Source organism: Emys orbicularis, chromosome 10 (genome assembly GCF_028017835.1).
Source record: "Emys orbicularis isolate rEmyOrb1 chromosome 10, rEmyOrb1.hap1, whole genome shotgun sequence".
Lineage (NCBI taxonomy): Eukaryota > Metazoa > Chordata > Testudines > Emydidae > Emys > Emys orbicularis.
Window position 1 is genome coordinate 34,989,169 of NC_088692.1, and position 22,280 is coordinate 35,011,448.

Sequence of the window (22,280 nt, forward strand, 5' to 3'; positions counted from 1 at the left end):
GTGTCGAGGGTGGTTTTGGGTAACTGTCGTCATCCAACCGTCACTCCCGCCCTCCCTCCCTGAAAGCGCCGGCGGGAAATCAGTTCGCGCACTTTTCTGGTCAGTGACAGCGCGGACGCCACAGCACTGCGAGCATGGATCCCGCTGCGACCATCGCTGCAGTTGTGGCCGTTGTCAACGCATCGCAGCTCATCATCGACCTTTCACTGAGGCAGATAGAGAGAAATCAGGCGAGGAGGCTACGGCACCGGGGTGAGGACCTGAACTCCGAGAGTAGCACACGCCTGTCTGAAACCACGACACCCAGTGCCGAGGACATCACAGTGGCAATGGGTCTTGTGGATACTGTGGAACGGCGATTCTGGGCCCGTGAAACAAGCACGGACTGGTGGGACCGCATAGTGCTTCAGGTCTGGGATGAATCCCAGTGGCTGCGAAACTTTCGCATGCGGAAGGGGACTTTCCTCGAACTTTGTGAGTTGCTGTCCCCTGCCCTGAAGCGCAAGGACACCCGAATGCGAGCAGCCCTGACTGTCCAGAAGCGAGTGGCCATAGCCCTCTGGAAGCTTGCAACGCCGGACAGCTACCGGTCAGTCGCGAACCAGTTTGGCGTGGGCAAATCTACCATTGGGGTTGTTGTCATGCAAGTAGCCAAGGCAATTGTGAAGGTACTGCTGTCAAAGGTAGTGACCCTGGGAAACGCGCAGGCCATCATAGATGGCTTCGCCGCGATGGGATTCCCAAACTGCGGTGGGGCTATAGATGGGACTCACATCCCTATCCTGGGACCGGACCACCAGGCCAGCCAGTACATCAACCGAAAGGGCTACTTTTCAATGGTGCTGCAAGCACTGGTGGACCATAAGGGACGTTTTACTAACATCAACGTTGGATGGCCGGGCAAGGTTCATGACGCTCGCGTGTTCAGGAACTCTGGTCTGTTTAGACAGCTGCAGGAAGGTATTTACTTCCCGGACCACAAAATAACTCTTGGGGATGTGGAGATGCCTACAGTGATCCTCGGGGACCCAGCATACCCGCTAATGCCCTGGCTCATGAAGCCCTATACTGGTGCCCTGGACACAGAAAAAGAACTGTTCAACTACCGGCTCAGCAAGTGCAGAATGGTGGTGGAGTGTGCTTTTGGCTGTCTCAAGGGGAGATGGAGAAGCTTACTGACTCGCTGTGATCTCAGCGAAACCAATATCCCCATTGTTATTGCAGCTTGCTGTGTGCTCCACAATCTCTGTGAGAGCAAGGGGGAGACCTTTATGGCGGGGTGGGAGGTTGAGGCAAATCGCCTGGCTGCTGATTACTCCCAGCCAGACAGCCGGGAGATTAGAAGAGCCCAGCGGGACGCACTGTGCATCCGGGAGGCTTTGAAAGACAGTTTCCAGACTGAGCAGGGTCACCAGTGAATTTTAAGTTTGTGGACTCAGAACCTGAACTTGCCACCGTTTCTTTACCCAGTTACCGTTGACTATCCTCTCCAGTTACATACCCCCTTCACCCCCTTCCCAAAAAATAAAATCTGTTCTGTTTTGTTAATGAACACCGTTGTCTTTATTACTGTTTTCGCGGGAATGTTTTAAACCTGGGACGCAGACTGTAGCGGGGTGCGGGTTTAGTGCTGTGATGCAAATGATGCTTCTAAACTCCAGGAATGACGGGTTCCGCAGTGGTGGACTGGTTGTTTCAACAGAGCCTGCCAGCCCTCCTGGGCGGGACAGCGTGTATGTGTCGGCTATGTGACTGTCTGGCAGGGGGAGGAGGATTACAGCTCCCCTGCTGCGGGGCTCTGTGATGCATTAGATCTGTAACTGCCCTCCCCCGCCACAAAGTCACAGAGCAACCCTCCCCCCCCAGAACATGAAAACCACCTCCCAGATTGAACAGGGTCACTAGTCACTGCACTGGGTATGTGTCCTGATCCTGGACCTGACCCCGCCTCTGTACCCTGGTAAAGGTGACTGTCCTGTCCAATTACCATGCCCCTTCCCCTCGTTCAGACAGACTCTCCTCCAAAATAAAATCATGGAAACAGTAATTAACAGAAACGAATATTTTATTATGAACCAGACATGAAACGTGGGGGTTGAAACTTGCACGGGGGCTTCTGTGAGGTGTGTAGGAAAGGACTTTTAAAATTTTGGGGAATGAGAGCCTTCTAGTGCTAGAGCAGTCTGCAGGGGTTGACTGAAAGTTTTAACGGCCCTTGCCGCCCCTCCTTCTTTGTACTTTGGGTGAGGGGGGTGTGGGACTTGGTGGCGGGGGAGGGCGGTTAGAGATAGACTGCAGCGGGGCTCTGTCCTCCTGCCTCCGGTCTTGCAGAACATCCACAAGGCGCCGGAGCGTGTCCGTTTGCTCCCTCAGAAGTCCAAGCAGCTTTTCAGTAGCCTGCTGGTCCTCCTGACGCCACCTCTCCTCCCGTTCCATGACTGCTCGGTGCATTTGGGACAAGTTCTCCCTCCACTGTGTCGTCTGGGCTGCCTGGGCTCGGGAGCAGCTCATTAGTTCTGAGAACATGTCCTCCCGCGTCTTCTTCTTCCTCCTCCTAATCTGCGCTAGCCTCTGGGAGTGTGCTGACAGGCTGGGTTGGGAGACAGTCGCAGATGTGTCTGTGTGAATGGGAAAAATGGAGTGAATTCCTGAGACAGATAAATGAAGTTGTGTACAAAGAACCTAGTCTTTCTCTGTGAACAAGACCATGCACTGCACCTCTCACATGCGCACTCAGGGCAAGGTCGAATTTTCGGCCCTCGCCTTCAGTGCCTGGGGTCCTGCAGTGGTCTTGCAGTTATCTGAGAAGCGTGGCAGGACACCTGAACTTCTGTAGCGTGCAATCATGGTAAGCCGTAGACTTCTGGCTGCTTAAAACTGTACTAGTAGCACTGGCCTCCTTTCACATTGAAAGCAATGCCAGTCTCTGCTGCCAGCAATCAGGACAGCATGAACTATGCCCCTGTCCCACCCCCTCGCGGCTGTTCCAGGGAAAGATCCCTGTATGCTGCCCCTCTCCCTCCACCGCGTGGCTGTAAAGCAGTCCCAATACTAACATTCCCCTCCCTAATTCAAAGCAGGGCGTAATGAGCGACATCACCCTGCTGAGGATCTCGGAGTCCCAGAGGGAAAGGATGTTTCGAGAAAGCCTTCAGAAACCAGGGCCGTTTGCCGCTATGCTCTGCAGGGCAATGATACCAGAGTATCTGATGGTGTCATGGCGCGGTAACGTGTCCTACCACGGAGGGCCCAATAAGATCGCCCTACCCAGGAACCTGATGAACAGGCTGGAAATGTACCTTCATGAGACCTACGAGGAGTTCTCCTATGAGGATTTCGCCTCCATCCCCGGCCATATTGACCGGATTTTCGCGTAGGTGCACTGGGACTAAAGAGTGGAGCGTCTTGGGCAGCATAATCATGACTTACCGGACATTGTAAAAAAAATTTTAAATACTTGGGACTAAATTGTGAAGAGCCTAAGGCAGACAAATCATGAAAAACCCTTTGTTACTATTGTAAATATTCCAGGTTTTTGCAGATAATTGTTTACATATTTAAGCACTTTAAGAAACAGCCATTGTTAATATTATAAATATTTCAGTTCTTGTAAAAATAAATGTTTAGATATTTAAAGCACTTACTGCTTGATCCTTCCCCTGATTCTGTCTCCGGGGTAAGGGATGGGGACGGTTGGTAGGGGATCTCGGTAAGGGTGATGAAGAGATCCTGGCTGTCGGGGAAATCAGCGGTGCAAGCGCTGTCGACTGCCTCGTCCTCCTCATCTCCTTCTTCATCTTCCCCGTCCGCTAACATGTCCGACGAGGAACCTGCCGCGGACAATATCCCATCCTCAGAGTCCACGGTCAGTGGTGGGGTAGTGGTGGCGGCCGCACCTAGGATGGAATGCAGTGCCTCGTAGAAATGGGATGTGTGGGGATGGGATCCGGAGCGTCCGTTTGCCTCTTTGGTAGCCTTGTCTCAGCTCCTTGATTTTCACGCGGCACTGCGTTGCATCCCGGCTGTATCCTCTCTCTGCCATGGCTTTAGAGATCTTCTCGTAGATCTTTGCATTCCGTCTTTTGGAGCGCAGCTCTGAAAGCACGGACTCATCGCCCCACACAGCGATGAGATCCAAGACTTCCCGATCAGTCCATGCTGGGGCCCTCCTTCTATTAGATTGCACGGCCATCTCTGCTGGAGAGCTCTGCATCGTTGCCAGTGCTGCTGAGCTCACCATGCTGTCCAAACAGGGAATGAGATTCAAACTGCCCAGACAGGAAAAGGAATTCAAATTTTCCCGGGGCTTTTCCTGTGTGGCTGATCAGAGCATCCGAGCTCGGACTGCTGTCCAGAGCGTCAACAGAGTGGTGCACTGTGGGATAGCTCCCGGAGCTATTACCGTCGATTTCCATCCACACCTAGCCTAATTCGATATGGCCATTTCGAATTTAGCGCTACTCCTCTCGTTTTGGAGGAGTACAGAAGTCGAATTTAAGAGAGCTCTATGTCGAACTAAATAGCTTCGTGGTGTGGACGGGTGCAGGGTTAATTCGATGTAACGGCGCTAAATTCGACATAAAAGCCTAGTGTAGACCAGGCCTAAGAAGAGTAGCTGACAAACCATCAAAAAATGTTTCAAGAATAATCTCTGCCACCAAAGCACAGGAAAAGGGGAAAATGTTGATACTGTACTGAACAATGGGTACCCACTCATGAGAGAGTGTGAAATTCAAACACATTCTTTACTACAAATAGTTATTCTAGCTCTACCTGTGAACATTAGCTACTACAGTTTTAAACCAAACATTTTAAACTTAATATTGACACTGAAAGGCATCATGTGTGCATGACTGAAAACTAGTAATTTGTTTTCTCTTTATCTATCTGATATTTGGTTTAGACTTACAGTTGTTGGGAGGAACTTAAAACTATAAAATATTTTAAAGTAGTTTTAAAATTAGTTTTAGTCAGGTATACATTTTACCTTATAAAACACTCTGATCTATAAGCAGCAGAAAAGAAAAAAGCACAGTATTTTTCTCAAATTTTATATTTGTCAAAACAGCAACTTTACACTGATTAAAGTCTTAAGCAATACAAAAAGGAAAAATACAACTACCCAGGTTCCCACTTCTGTCAGCTTCACTGGGAAAAAAAATGATGCTATATTAAGGAAACTTGTGGGAACAAAACTGGCTATGGGAAAACATCCACATCTCAGAGTTTTAAGGATAATTTACAAGCAAATAGTGTCCTGAACGGGATAATCAAGCAAGCACATTATCCATATCCCATGGAAACCAAAGCAGTGTTCTAATTTTAACACTCTACATTTAGTCTATTTCAATTCATTTACACTAAAAGTTTCTAGAATCTTCTGTCTAAACGTTACGCACAAAGTATTTTGGAAGATCACTTTTGATATAGGTTTAATACTGCTGCTTATTAAACACAAAAAACAAGTTCATTACATTAGCTCACTACACTCAAGCTTTATTATTGCTCAACTTTGCCTATCACAGATCAATTCTTAGAATGAACAATAAATGAATAATTGACAGGCAATTTTTTCTGTTATTTTATAGGATTTTTGTGTGTGTCACCTGGGGGGATATGTCTGACTGTATACTGATTCTAGCTATAATGAGCAAACACTTGTCTATCAGATGTGATATTTTATGGTTCACTCCTGTAACTCTCTTTTACATAATATGGTATAGCAGTAATACTTAAAGTTTATGAAACTGGAAGCTGAAATTAACAAGCTCAGTAGCTTTGTAACTCTGACTGGAAAGCACTGCAAAGAGGAAAGCTGAGCTTTCTAGCTACAGTTATAAATGAAAATAAGTTTAATTAAACCAAAGCAGTTATTTCCTCCTCCCAGAGGTTATTTTATGGATACTTCTGAAAAGTAAATATAATTTCTAAGCATTTTGTTAATACTTTTAGATAATTTTTTTTAATCTGCCACTTACCTTCCAGGAGTTGGCTAAACCAATATAGATGATAAGCATGTTTGTTTGCCTGTGAACAGCCTGATAGCAGGAAATCTAGATGGGACTTTTCACACTCAGCACCTCCTCCTCTGATGATTCTAGCCACAGACCAGATTATCCACAGATGAGGAATGAAGAGTTAGTCTACCACACTAATCACTGTTTCATACATACTGACCTTCCCACTCCAAGTACCATCTCCATAAAGGAATCCTGATAAGAGGAATGTAAATTTTTGTGTGACTTAGCTAGTCAATACTAGATATATAGAGTAAGGACAGAAAGAGTAATCATCATCAAGGCTGGTAAGGGCAGCGGCCTGCACCTGAAATAACCAACCCATAATAGACTTATTTTAAGATTTCCTGTAAGAGGTCTAGAATGACTAGGAAAGGAGCATTCTTAACTCCCAAGGCATGGCAGTCACAACAGGAAAAGAAAGCCAACCATACATAAAAGTGTAAAGTGCTCATACATTTTACAAGGTTCTAAATTAATTGTATCATCTCAGAAAAGGGACCTGGACATCATTATTTGACTGACTCATGGCCAAAAGGCTGTAATCTAATGTATATTCCACCATGTCCTGAGATAATGAGTGCCCATCTGGACCAAGCTGTCTTTTAGCCATTCTATGTTTTCTAGCAGCCCTTAGTTTGCAGTTGTGCAGTTCATTAGGGACCCATCCTAAACACTCCTACTCATTTCAAAAATCCTCATTGACACAAGTATTCCCATTGAAATTAATTACACTTCTAACATCAGCAGAGACTCCTTGCATGAATAAGGATCTGCAGGACTGTGCCCTCATTTTGGTTGAACATTTTTGGTGCCTCTTTGTTTCAAGTGCATTTTGTTGGTGTCTCCCAATCATATTGTCAGCTTCTTTGTTGGCCAATGGCAGACAGGGATTTAAAACTTCTAAATGTACACTTCTAAGTTTAGCGGCAATGGAAGCAATTCTCTATTATCCTTATTCCAGTCCCAATGTCTATACATCTGGCTTCTACCCTTACACTACACACAGTCATATTTAAAAAAATAAATAAATGTAAAATGAAGCTATGTGAGCTATTAGAATGAAGCTATTAGAAGTATTCCACTTTACTCATAATAAAAGTTGTACAAGTCATTTGCTATTTTTCAAATCTTTTTTCAATTTAAGTATAGTGTAGATTACATCTCTTATTATGTTAAATGTAGTTTTTAAATAAACTGAATTTTTAAGCAGTTTACCAAATATATACTGTTGTATTTCCATAAAACATTCTCAAAGAAAGGTATCTTTATGAATACTGAAAATCATTTGATTTCCAAGAGTTAACATTTTTGCCATAACAAATTTCTGATTTGCTTATGAATTTCAATTATCACTCTAGCTGAAAGGCTTTATCAAAAATGTTCTTTAAACTAGCACGGCTTATTTTTTAAAAATGCATAAAATGCGCTAGGACATGGTCCAACTTCTAGGCTAACAGTAAGCAATCCAAGAATTAACAAAATCCTTTACTCTGAACAGAAAACAAACGAAGCCCATTCAGCACAACATAACAAAGCACAGCCATCTCCGTTATGGAAAGCAATGACTTAACTAACATACCGGTTTATAACTGTATTTGCTCTATACTTATCTATGAGTAACACCAGATGCACACCATTCAAATCTAAATTAAGTCAAAAATTTACTCATTTAAAATGATAAACCTAAAGTATATACTATTTATATAGTATGGATTTCCACATTTTGGTCCCAACCCTGCAAACATTTAAACACGTAAAAGACCTTTTTTTTTTTTTTGGTTATATTTTGAAACATTTTATAACTCACCTGCATAAGTAGATTAATTAAACTAAATACAAAAATTAAAAAAAATGTCCAGGATGGATGTGATTTAAATCAAATTGATTTAAATCACTAGTCAGAAAGACTCTATTTAATCATGGATTTCTACATAAAAGTGCATTCTTGTTGGTTGTTATAACCTTAATACAGGGTTCAGCAACCTTTGGCACGCGGTTCCCCAGGGTAAGCACCCTGGCGGGCCGAGCCGGGCCGATTTATTTACCTACTGCGCCCGCAGGTTCGGCCGATCGCGGCTCCCCCGGGCCGCAGTTCACCGTCCCAGGCCAATAGGAGCTGCAGGAAATAGTGTGGGACGATAAGAAAATTAAAAAGAAGTTTGTGTGCAATCAAAAATCATCTACAATGTTTTAAATCTACTGACACTGTATCACAAACATGAGGCAGGAGTGGAATGTATTACTGAACAGTAGACAACATATTGCTGACCTGCCCTACATGATACAGCAGCCATTGGCACAGCACTGAAGTTCCAATTGTTCCTTTCCAGCAGAGCTCAGCGTGGTGATGGGCAATGACTCCTTCTCTCTGAATGCCCACACCTGCAGGGTCCCACAAGATTCCATACTATACCCTCTTTTCCTTTATATTTATATAAGACCACAAGATGGCGAGACGTCACAGGCTCACCTAACAACGGTGCACATATAATACTCAACCAAATATATCATTCACCACTGAACCAACCACCTCTTCTGCTAAGATACTAGAATGCCTATTAGAACTAGCTAAGATGGGGGTGGGCAAACTACAGCCCACGGGCACATCCTGCCGGCCACCCATTTTAATCCAGCCCTTGAGCTCCCGCTGGGGAGGAGGCTCTGGGGCTTGCCCCGCTCCAGCACTCCAGCTGGGGAGCAGAGTAGGGGCCCGTGCGGCTCCCGGAAGCAGTGGCATGGTGCCCCCTCTGGCTCCTACGTATAGGAGCAGCCAGGGGGCTCCACTCCACACGCTGCCCCCGCCCCAAGTGCTGAGCCCGTAGCTCCCATTGCCCAGGAACCGCAGCCAATGGGAGCAGCAGTGGCGGCGCCTGCAGATGGGTCAGTGTGCAGCAGAACTGCCTGGCCGCACCGCCGCCTAGGAGCCGGAGGGGGGACATGCCACTGCTTCCGAGAGCTGCTTGAGTTAAACGCCGCCTGGATCCTGCACCCCGGAGCCACCCCCCGCACCCCAACCCCCGGCCCAGCCCAGAGGCCCCTCCCGCACCTTGTCAGAGTGGTTCCTGGGGCCCTGTTTGACTCCTCACTAAGCTTGGATGACCAGGTAGCGTGAGTTTCTAACACCACCTTTCTAGGACTGTCAAGCTATTAAAAAAATTAATCATGATTAATCGCACAATTAATCACACCGTTAAACAAAGATAGAATACCAATTATTTAAATATTTTGGATGTTTTCTACATTTTCAAATATATTGATTTCAATTACAACACAGAATACAAAGTGTACAGTGCTCACTTTATATTACTATTTTTATTACAAATATTTGCACTGTAAAAAACAAAAAAAATATTTTTCAATTCACCTAAGTACTGTAGTGCAATCTCTTTATCATGAAAGTTGAACTTACAAATGTAGAATTATGTACAAAAAAATAACTGTACTCAAAAATAAAACAATGTAAAAGTTTAGGGCTCGGAAGTCCACTCAGTCCTACTTCTTGTTCAGCCAATCGCTCAAACAATTTTGTTTACATTTATGGGAGATAATGCTGCCTGCTTCTTGTTTACAATGTCACCTGAAAGTGAGAACAGGCATTAGCATGGCATTGTTGTAGCCAGCGTAACAAGATATTTATGTGCCAGATGCACTAAAGATTCGTAAGTCCCTTCATGCTTTGACCACCATTCTAGAGTACATGCTTCCATGCTGATGACGGGTTCTGCTCGATAACAATCCAAAGCAGTGCAGACTGACACACGTTCATTTTCATCATCTGAGTCAGATGCCACCAACAAAAAGTTGATTTTCTTTTTTGGTGGCTGAGGTTGTGTAGTTTCCGCATCTGAGTGTTGCTCTTTTAAGACTTCTGAGAGCATGCTCCACACCTCGTCCCTCTCAGATTTTGGAAGGCACTTCAGATTCTTAAACCTTGGGTCAAGTGCTGTAGCTATCTTTAGAAATCTAACATTGGTACCTTCTTTTCATTTTGTCAAATCTTCAATGAAATTGTTCTTAAATCGAACATGGGTCATCATCCGAGACTGCCATAACATGAAATAAATGGCAGAATATGGGTAAAACAGAGCAGGAGACATACTATTCTCCCCCAAGGAGTTCAGTCATAAATTTAATTAACATTTTTTTAACGAGAGTCATCAGCATGGAAACATGTCCTCTGGAATGGCAGCCGAAGCATGAAGGGGCATACGAATATTTAGCATTCCTGGCACATAAATACCTTGCAATGCCTGCTACAATGGTACCATGTGAACACCCGTTCTTACTTTCAGGTGACGCTGTAAATAAGAAACGGGCAGCATTATCTCCCATAAATGTAAACAAACTTGTTTGTCTTAGCAATTGGCTGAACCTGAAGTGAGACTGAGTGGACTTGTAGGCTCTAAAGTTTTACATTGTTTTGTTTTTGAGTGCAGTTATGTAATAAAAAAAGCTACATTTGTAAATTGCAATTTCACGATAAAGAGATTGCACTACAGTACTTGTATGAGGTGAACTGAAAAATACTATTTCTTTTGTTTATCATTTTACAGTGCAAATATTTGTAATAAAAATAATAATATAAAGTAAGCCCGGTACACTTTGTATTCTGTGTTGTAATTGAAATCAATATATTTGAAAATGTAGAAAAACATCCAAAAATATTTAATAAATTTCAATTGGTATTCTATTGTTTAACAGTGCGATTAATCCTGTGATTAATCACAATTAATTTTTTAATTGCAACTTTTTTTTTTATGTTTATCGCATGAGTTAACTGCAATTAATTGATGGACCTACTTCTTTCACCTCCAACTTGCTAGGAAACGTCAACCTTCCCTTCCAGGTGAGGAGTACTATAATTCACTGTATCTGAAGCTGAATGTGAAGACAATGCTCTGGCTCTAGCTGGTACAGAGTGTGTCTGCCCACCCTACTCCAAGGCTTAGGCCACCATGAGCATGAGGGCCAGTGCTCCAGTTCATCCACTGGCTCACAGTCAGTTTCAGATCCCTGTTTAAGGCCTCAGTCCCAATCTTCAAAGCAGCTAAAGGATCAAGTCTCAACTATATTAAATGCTGAATTTCAATCTATGAACTACAAAGACAGTTGCATTGGAACAACACAGATCACAAAACATGTGAGAGCTTGGGACAAAGAATTCTTGGTTGAGGAGATCTGGCTATGGAACAAAACTTCCAAAGGAGATTAGGTTAATTCAGAATTAACTGTCTTTAGGAAATGACTGTCTTTAGGAAATGCTGTAAAACTTTCCTCTTCAAAAAAGCTTTTTCCCTATAGCAAAAATGACACTCACAACACAGACACCTCCAACTACCCAAAGACCTGCAAATTAAAATAAAAAACCCAACCGTATTAACACAAATAAATCAATAAACAAACAAACAAAATCATTCAAACAAATCACACACACATATCCCCAAGTAGAGATGTTACTCTCAAAAGGGAGGAGAATCAGAAACTCCATGAAGCACCCTAGGAACTTAGCTATTGATTTTGATCTGACACTCAGATACTACAGTGATGGACAGCAATATAAAACACAAACCCAGATAGAAAAAAAGAGAGAGAGAGAGAGAGAGAGAGAGAGATTATCAGATAACCAGAGGAACTGAAAACTGGACTGGAGCTATTAGTGGAAATCTAAAATACACATAAATAGTATGTCCAATTAGTTTAGTTTAGGACTGAAATTCAGGGTTGTGTGTGTTTTTATGTTATTGGATTTATTTTTAAATTTGATAAATTTAACAAAAAAATTAAAAGTACATCTCTACCCCGATACAATGCTGTCCTCGGGAGCCAAAACATCTTACCACATTATAGGTGAAACCGCGTTATATCGAACTTGCTTTGATCCGCCGGAGTGCGCAGCCCCGCCCCCCCGGAGCACTGCTTTACCGCGTTATATCGGTTCGCATTATATCGGGGTAGAGGTGTATACATATTTACTGGAATGCAATACACACACAAAACTAATATTATATAAATAAACACCAAGTAGCTGACAATATATTTTAATGTAAAAAATAGTTTTTATAAACCTTTACAAAAGACTACCATCAGGTACCAATTTAGTAACAAAGTTTCCAGTCAAGGTAGGGAAACATTACTTCAGTAAACACCCTGGGCCCTGCTGTTTACAATTCTCATCCCTGAGGAATTTCCAGCAGCAGTAACATTTCATAACGGATGATGACCTATTCAATTGAGCATTCTCAGTGGAAGAAGTTGAATTACTGATTACTAAGGGTCCCAGAAATTCTTGTTTGATTTGTTATTTTCCCTCAGGCTCTTCACCAGCACTCTGAGATAGCCAACACACCACATTCTCTTGCAGTATTTCCATCTAACAGAACTTCCTGCTTCTAGTCTAAAATGCTTTCCCAAGCAGCAAGAAAAACATTTAAAAGTTATTTCAATCATATCTTCAATAACCTAAATATTATAGAGAAAGACAAGGTGGGTGAGGTAATATCTTTTATTAGGACAACTTTTGCTGGTGAAAGAGACAAGCTTTCAAGCTTACACAGAGCTCTTCTTCAGATCTGGGACGGTCCAATAAAAGGTATTACCTCACCCACCTTCCCTTGCTAATATCCTGGGACCAACACAGCTACACCACCATTGTAAATACTATATAGGTAGGCAAACATAGTTATTATAGCAGAAAGGTACGTCATAGGAAGAGAGTGAGACAAGAAAAAAAAAAGCCAACTAAAATTTTTTATTAAATCCATTGAGTACCAGATTTAAGGAGCTGAAATATATGAGAAAAGGTTATAAGTCATAGAACTAAATACTATCATCCACTGGCACAACTCAATTGAACTCAAAAGAATAATATGGCTCATGATGTCTGACTTATTTTTCTTTTAGGGGGAGGGTGTTAAATCTTAAATTGACATTTTAAAACAAAAAATTCAAACATGTCAATACTAGCTACTAGGATTGCCAACTTTCTGACAGCAGAAAACTAAACACCATTGCTCTGCCCCTTCCCTGAGGTCATGCCCCTGATCCGCTCTTCTCCAAGGCCCCGCCCCACTCACTCGATCCCCCCTCCCTCCGTTGCTCACTCTCCCCCACCCTCACTCACTTTCACTGGGCTGGAGCAGAGGGTTGGTGTGCGGGATGGAGTGAGGGCTCTGGCTAGGGGTGCAGGCTCTGGGGTGGGGCCAGGGATGAAGGGTTTGGAGTGCAGGAGGGGGCTCTGGGCTGGGGCTGCGGGGTTCGGAGTGTGGGAGGGGGCTTTGGGCTGGGATAGGAGGTTGAGGTGTGGGAGGGGGTAAGGGCTCTGGGGTGGGGCCAGAAATAAGGGGTTCAGGGTGCCCCAGGTCTGGGGCAGGAGGTTGGGGCGCAGGAGGGGGTGCGGGCTCTGGGGAGTTTGGGTGTGGGAGTGGGCTCAGGGCTGGGGCAAGAGGTTGGGGTGCGGGCTCCAGGCAGCACTTACGTCATGAGACTCCTGGGAAAACAGCAACATGTCCCTGTGGCTTCTAGGCAGAGGGGCGGCCAGGGGACTCCACATGCTGCCCCTGTTCATAGGCACCGCCCCCGCAGCTCGCATTGACCGCAATTCCCAGCCAATGGGAACTGCGGAGCCAGCACTCAGGGCGGCGCTTGCACCACGGGCAGGGGCAGCACGTGGAGCCCCCCTGGCTGCACCCTGCGCCTAGGAGCCAGAGGGACATGCCGGCTGCTTCCGGGAGCCACGTGGACCTGACCGCTGCGGCCAACCGGACTTTTAGTGGCCCAGTCAGCTGTGCTGACTGGAGCCGCCAGTGTCCCTTTTCGACCGGGCATTCCAGTCAAAAACCGGGTGTCTGGCAACCCTACTAGCTACCATTACTAACAGTAAATTCACAAACTTAGACTTGGGACACATCTACACTGCCCTGCAAGTTCAGACTACTGGGGTTAGAATAGCATGGCACACCAAAGTGCTGTGCTGTAATTCCCCCAGGAGATGCTGCAGAGATGAACTAAAAGGTTCCCAGTTCACATTAAGTTAGTCCTCTTCAAACTGGATTACATTAATGCAAAGAAGGAACCTTTTAGTTTGTGCCTGCAGCATCCACATGGGGGAGTTACTGCGCAACACTCTGGGGTGCACTGCTATTCACACCCTCTAGTCCAAACTGTTGGGCAGTGTAGACATGCCCTCAGACTTCTGAACCATAGATTGCTTGCTAGCAGTACTTACTAGGAAGTTGGATAATCCTTGCTGACATCGTAATGCATAATACAGAAAAATATTTGGATCTAATACTGTGTGGTCTCTTTGAAAATAATGCCTTAAAATATTTACTGATAATTTTGTAAGAACCATTGTAAACTGAACTTCCTCACTACAGAACTGTTCCTGCCAAGTGCTATTTCCTTCTTATCTTCCATTAAAGTCAAAGGGAGCCAAAGATGCTCAGCACTTTGCAGGATGGGGCCTATTAGTCCTCTAAAGAGAGAAAATGTGTAAAGATTTGATTTACAGAACTACCAGCAATAAAGACACATTTGACGTCAGGATCACTTGTTAAAAACTGATCTAGCTGAGTTTTCTAAATAAAACATCTTAGTTTTTACTAGTAACTAACAGTATGGCAGCAATGCAATGAACTCCATCTGATGTACAGTACTTTACATAAACAAAAATCATGAAAACATACTATGAAAAAGCACTTGAGATAAAAAGAAATTTCAAGACCATGCGTCTTTCAAACAGTAAAATGTCACTTCTACTTTTAACATACTTGTTAGTATCATGAACATATGAAGTTTTAAATAAAAGTTTAGACGTAGCAGTCCTTTTGTATGCTTATAACATGAAACAAAGTTTGCTATTATGAAACAACTTTTGAAAGCATAGTTTATTCCTATAGCACACATCTCTCAGTTACGGTGTCATTAAATACAAGCATATGCATTTTAATTTGTCAGAACAGCCATAGTACATGTCCACATTTACCAAAGTTGTCAACCTCTATTGCCTATTGGTAATTTTCATCCCCCACCTCCTCCTCAAAGCATGCACACACGCGTACACACACACACACACGCACACACAGTTTGTCCTTACAAGGAAAGCAAGAAATCTATTTTCTGCTAGGTCTGCAACCAATTCAGAGACTGCTAATTAACAAGAATCCAGGAATAACTTGGCAAGGGAATTGAGTCTTGTGTATCACATTGCTTTCAACCCTTTTCTTCGCTTTCAACCCTTTTCTTCACACAAAGCCAGCTTCTGATACTCTTTATGAATAGCATATGAATGTGAAATATGAATTTCTCCACAAGGGGCCCATTGATTTCCTAGGACTACTTGTAGTTTAAGTAAAAACACAATATGTATAAGGGTATCACTAACTGGCACTTAATTACCCCAGAACAATACCTAAATGAATGAACTTTAACCAAACGTATATAACTTCAACCAGATTAGAACACAGACAAAACACCTGGATTGGTATCAGATATATCAAATGATAGATTTTCTTTTATTTTGCTAAAAGGAGTACTTGTGGCACCTTAAAGCCTAACAAATTTATTTGGGCATAAGCTTTCGTGGGCTAAAACCCACTTCATCAGATGCATGCAATGGAAAATACAGTAGGAAGATATATATACACAGAGAACATGAAAAAATGGGTGTTGCCATACCAACTATAACGAGAGTAATCAATTAAGATGGGCTATTATCAGCAGGAGACAAAAAACTTTTGTAGTGATAATCAGGATGGCCCATTTCAAACAGTTGACAAGAAGGTGTGAGTAACAGTAGGGGAGGCTTGTTGGAATCCTAGCCTCCCTCCTAGAAGAGGCCCAATGAGCCACCTATTGACCTCTAGAGCACCAAAGGAGATTCCCCCCATCACTCCCCAGCCAAACCCTGCAATGCCTCTCCTGGCATTAGACCTCTCAAGGTCTCCAGGGGCAAGGCTTTCTTCCTAAGGATTTGGGTATTCCGAAGAAGAGAAAGCATGTGCATGCACATGTGCATAGGCGCATACACAGATGGATGGGGAGGGGAAATGCAGCAGAGGAGGGAGGTACTCCCCCGCTCTGGATTAGATTAATCCAATTAACTTCAACTGTCTTCTACTTTCCACTTGGAAACTAGGGCCTGGTCCACACTAACCCCCCACTTCGGACTAAGGTACGCAAATTCAGCTACGTTAATAACGTAGCTGAATTCGAAGTACCTTAGTGCGAACTTACCGCGGGTCCAGACGCGGCAGGCAGGCTCCCCCGTCGATGCCACGTACTCCTCTCGCCAAGCTGGAGTACCGGCGTCGACGGCGAGCACTTCCGGGATCGATCCGGGATCGATTTATCGCGTCTAGACAAGACACGATAAATTGATCCCAGAAGATCAATTGCCTGCCGCCGAACCAGGAAGTAAGTGTAGACGTACCCTTAGATCAAGCAGAAATTTGTAATTATGGTGACTATTTTTTAAAAAAAAATTACATTCACAAAACACCTTGCCTGATTAACTTCAATTTTGGTGACAGAACTCTCATTTTCATTGATAGGTCTCCAGTGCTGACAACTCTTAGGATTTTATTGTGAGTAATGGCATTTTATCACAGTAACATGATTGAAAAAGCTCCCACTCCAGCTTCCTAGTCATCCAAGGAGATCTCCAGCAAAAATGGGGAAAGAAAGACTTAACTGCTTGAAATTTCTAAATCAGACACACCCAGAGAATTTTTTTTAAGTTTAAAAAAAGCAGTCTCAACATGTGTTCCAGAAATGTAAAGTAGCTAGTATCAAACTTAACAAGCCCACCATTCCCACTATGGCACTACAAACAATTAAAAGAGGCAATATAAAAAAGCAAAATAGAATGGCATTAAGAAAATCTTAAACTAAGCTGAAGATCAAGAGGGAAGAGGAGGAGCTTGAGAAATGAAATACTGAAGAGTAAATAAATCTTATGTCTGTTGTTACAGTTAGCACTACAACGCTAGAGCAGAGAGCTAATATCCTAGGATTACACCACTTCAACAATTTTCTCTCTGTCTGCTATCAACTCATTCCCACAGAAGATCTACACATGATGTTAAGGAAAACTTCCTATTACTGCATCACCTCACAAACACCCATCTTGCCACTCAGCAGGTCCTGGACATAGGACAAGGGAAGAGAACAAGCAACCATCGGAGACTTCAATTCCTACTACAGAAATCTCTCAGAACTCCTGCTTAAAAATAAATCTCTCTGAAGCAGGACTGAGATTCCCCACGTATCTGTACAAAGCACTGCTGCCATGCTAAACTGATATCAGTGCTGTTTCTTTATTCTGTTTTATTCATGTTCTTATGCCCACCTAACACTGTGGTATCCTTCCCCTGCAAAAAAGGTAATGAGGAGACAACACACTGCAGAAAATACACATCATAATAGCTCTCAGCACTGCTGTCATGAGGGAAAGGGACCATATCCAACACCCAGTGCACACAGGTATGATTTTGTTTTGTTTTAAAAACCACATACATACACCCTTTTATTTATGTTTGCATATATATATATATATGTATATATACACACACACACACACACACACCCCTCTACCCAGTGGTGAGCTGGAGCTGGTTCGCACGAACCGGTTGTTAAATTTTGAAGCAGTTTTAGAACCGCTTGTTAACCAGCTTCCCTGCTGGGCGGGCGGGGGGCGGCGCTGCGCCTTTGATGGGCTCTGGCCAGGAAGCGTGTAATTTCTCCTTCGGCCGCCAGGGGGCGCTGCGCTGCGGGAGCCATGTGGGTTGCCGCCTGGCCCTGTTGCTGCTGCTGCTCCTCAGACCTCTGGCCCTGGGGCTCCCGCTGCTGCCTGGTGGATCCCCGGCTGCTCTGCTGGGCCTGGGCTGCGTCCTGCTGCTCGGGCTGCTCCGAGCCACTCTCCCCGTGTGAGTACCTTCACCCCCTTCCCGCAGTCAGGCGCTGCAACACCCCCTGCCCTGTCTCCAGCCAACCCCTGCTGCACCCCCCTGCCTGAAGCCAGCCAGCCGCACACTCCTCTGTCTGCAGCCCTGCCGCCCCCTCTGCCCAAAGCCAGCCAGATCCGCACTCCTCTGTCTGCAGCCAACTCCTGCCGCACCCCCCTGCAGCCCTGCCCGAAGCCAGCCAGCCAGCCCCGCATTCCTCTGTCTCCAGCCCTGCCAACCCCTGCCGCACCCCCCTGCCCGAAGCCAGCCAGCCAGCCCCGCACTCCTCTGTCTCCAGCCCTGCCGCCCCCCCTGCCCGAAGCCAGCCAGCCCCTGCCACACACCCCTGCCCTGCCTGCACCAGCCCCGCACCCCCTGCCCTGCCCGCAGCCAGCCCCGCACCCCCTGCCCTGCCCGCAGCCAGCCCCGCACCCCCTGCCCTGCCCGCAGCCAGCCCCGCACCCCCTGCCCTGCCCGCAGCCAGCCCCGCACCCCCTGCCCTGCCCGCAGCCAGCCCCGCAACCCCTGCCTCCAGCTAGCCCTGCACCCCCTGCCTCCAGCTAGCCCTGCCCCATGCCCCTGTCTGCAGCCGGCCCCACGTCCACTGGTGCCCTGCAGTTCCCAGGGCAGTAACCCTGAACACCTGCTTCAATGAGGGAGGCAGGGAGCAGCTGGGACCCACACAGCTGCCCAGGGAGTGGCAGGGACCCACACATGTGAAACGGAGCTCATTTCTAGATCAGGCCCATCTATTTAAAAAAGAACTTTAGGTAGAGTTAACATACATCCATATTTTCCCGGACATGTCAGGCTTTTTGGGTCTTAAATCGCCTCCCGGGAAAATACATATGTATGGTAACCCTATTGGTACAAAAAATACATACTGTGGAACATCCCTTAAATCAGAACTTTTTTAGGGAACCGTTTGTTAAAATGTTGTCAGCTCATCACTGCCTCTACCCTGATATAACGCTGTCCTCGGGAGCCAAAAAATCTTACCGCATTATAGGTGAAACCGCGTTATATCGAATTTGCTTTGATCCGCCGGAGTGTGCAGCCCGGCCCCCCCGGAGCACTGCTTTACCACGTTATATCTGAATTCGTGTTATATCTGGTCGCATTATATCGGGGTAGAAGTGTATATGTAAAGAGCAAGTAAGAAGATCTAAGTACAAGTATAGTTGCTGATCTATAACAAGAGAAGGGAGAAAAAAAACTTTATATATTTCACATTTTCCTCATTAAAGTAATTGTTCCATGAACAGGGTAGAGGGGGGCACAAGTGAAGGGCTCTAGAGAAAATTTTATTCATTGGTACCATCTTTCATCTCTAGGTCCCAGTTTTAATCCAAACACCTTTAACTTGAAAACTAGTCCATTTTCAAAATTTAGTTAAAAGCAGGTTCTACGCCTACTTGAGTCCCTGCCAAATTTTGTGCTTTAAAAAATTCACATTTCCTTATTTACCCTACTTCTTTTCTCTTTCACTGTTTCACTGTGAAACTGACTACACACGAAATACTGTCAAAGGCACGAAATAAATTGGGGGGAAAAAACATCTAATTTTTTTATAATAATTTTAAGTAAAAAAAAAAAGAAAAATGTGATATTTAATTTGATAACATCCCTTTAAAAGACATTACCATCTAATCTCTGTTTGATAGGCTGTGTGTAAAATAGGTTAAATCCACTTCCTATATTGAGAGGAGTCTAACTCAAGTGCCTCCACAAAATTTAACAGTAGCAATATAGCATAGAGAGGCAGTCTTTCAGGCAGAAAACTCTTAAGCCATTTTTAGGTCAATATCAATACCTTAAACTCCGAAAAGAAAACCACAGGCAGCCAGTACAGACCATGAAGCTCTTGTTGAATGTGCTCATAGCAGGATATTCTGGTTAACAAACAGGTTGCTGGTATTGCACTAGCTGTCAGTTCTGAATGGATTCAACGTGTAACCCTGTGTACAGCACATTTTAGTAATCAAGACTGGAAGGGAGAAAGGCATGAATTACAGAGGCATGGTCAATTTGGAAAGAAAAGATTGCTAGCTCCTAGCCAGACACAAATAAAAATAAAAAAAACTTGGCTACCACGGACAAATTATCATCCAGAGATAACAAAAGGCATTCTAATCAGACTCTTATGATGCAAACGTGTGACATACACACCACACACACTCAGTGGGACAGAATTTTTTTTTAAACCATCTCTTCTTTTCCCCCAACCCAATAACATCATTTCTGTCTTATAGATGGAGCCTCAATCAATTTGCCCTTGTTCACAACCTCCTAGTCACCACCAGATACTGTGAAAGGCACTAAGAGAGGAATCTATAGCTGAGTGTAATGAGCATATTGGAAACAATGCAACCCATGCTTCCTTACTAATCCTCTTAATGGCCTTCTATACTTATGTGAAGACAAAATGGAACCTCGAAGACCACAAGAGAGCAACCTCGAGGTAGAGCAATAATTGCTCTACACTCCACTTTGTGATCTCCTTGGAAGATAACAAATTCATATAACAGTAGCACCATCAACTTTCGCTGTCATGCACAAGTGTATGAATACCACATTGTGATCAATGGTTCTGAAGGCAGCAGATAGACCTAATAAAACCAGCAAGGGGATTTAATCTTCATCCATTACTAGATCATCATCCACCAACACAAGGACAGCTTTGAAACATACCTATCTCAGTACACAGTTTGACAACAATCAAGGAATCAGAGTTGTTTATCCACAACCTTTCCAATTACCAGAAAGGCCAGAGTCAACCTAGGTCAGTAATGGGACAGCTTTTCCAATATCTGACTTTTTTAAAAGTATATTCTTGCCTATCCCTCTTTAAATGAAGCTTAAAGATTTCAGTATCCTCAGCTGTCAATTGGGTCAACATTTTTTACCAGCATCAAGTAAAATAAAAATCCCTGACCCAAACTCTGAGTAAAATAAGAAGCCCTGATTCTGCTTCAATTCCTCCAACTGTGCCTTCAGAGCCTCCAACCACCTGTGTTACCACCCATTTCTCTCTCTAGCACCCCTTCCATCTACACTTCACACGTCATTACCTTAGCATTGCATCTGTAAGGACAAATAACTCAATGTTCTCATCAAGAAAATGGGTAATATTTTCACCATAACAGCTCTCTGCCATATGTGATTTGACTTTGCCCTCTGCTCATCTATTATACCAACTCACTGTCACTCACTCACTCTACTACCCCATTGTTTTGCACTACTCTCCTAATGTCCATATTCACTGGCCTATCCATGAGCCTTCTGACCTTACTTCTCACCTTTGTTACCACCAATAATCAACCTTCTTTCTCCATCATAGCCCACCCATATGTTCTGCCCCTTCATGTCCTCCACAAGCTCTTATGTACAATGAAAAAATATAAGAACTGTAAAAATCATGCCTAACCTAAACAATCTCAAATACTTTTTATTTTCTGCTACATTCCATTCCCGCTCTCATTTTATCTATTATCCAATTTCAACATGCACCACTCGCATGACATCGTAGAAACAGAAAATGCTTGTGATGTATGCTCTCACAACGCGGCAGAGTTTTAGATATCAGAAAAGATATATGTTCAAAGACAGATGCAGTTAGATCCACAATACTTCAATCATTTATACATGCACTCTCAAGCATTCTTTTCTTTATCCAAAAAAAATCAAGGATTTCTATTTAAAATGATCACCAAAGAAAAAGTAAATATTAGACATCCATATAAACAATGAAAGATATTGGAGAGATCTATTTTTCCTCTCTTAATACCAAGTTTGTATTTGTTGCATGTACCTGAACTTTTCTTAGAGCCACAAAGATTAGAGCATTTATTAGCTCAGTGAACCATCTTGAGTAGTTTTTTCCAACCCCAAGTTTTAACTCCACAGCTGTAACAACTTGCTATCAAACTGCCAGCTATACACACTGCTCAGTTTTCTTCTATGAATCCATGTGTCATTTCCCACCAAAATGCCGATTCAGATAGGTAAATAACTAGCGTTAACTCATTTTCTTTTCTTTTTTTTTTTTAAAGTGGTTAAAATCCAACTTTCAGTACCAAAACCTCACAATTTTTATATATAAGCCTGCAAAACACACATGCCTTATGTATGGCACAAGAAGTTAATTAGGAAGATGTCGCACTGTATTGAAACAAGAACATTTTGTTGAATAATGAAGACATTTAATAGTCTACTTTCTATTATGTGACATTCCCACAGGGGAGTTTTTAAGGAATTTTGAAGTCAGCAAATATTGCAAGTTCTTTAGAAGTTCTTTCACACCTGTCATCCCTGCTTG

At 43.9% G+C, this 22,280-nt stretch overlaps 1 protein-coding gene across 1 annotated transcript in view; it reads right to left on the reverse strand.

Moving 5' to 3' along the window:
* The window catches only part of ADCY9 (adenylate cyclase 9), a 206,326-nt gene that overhangs the window by 181,947 nt on the left and 2,099 nt on the right, over nucleotides 1-22,280 (reverse strand). The gene's annotated exons all lie outside the window — the stretch shown is intronic.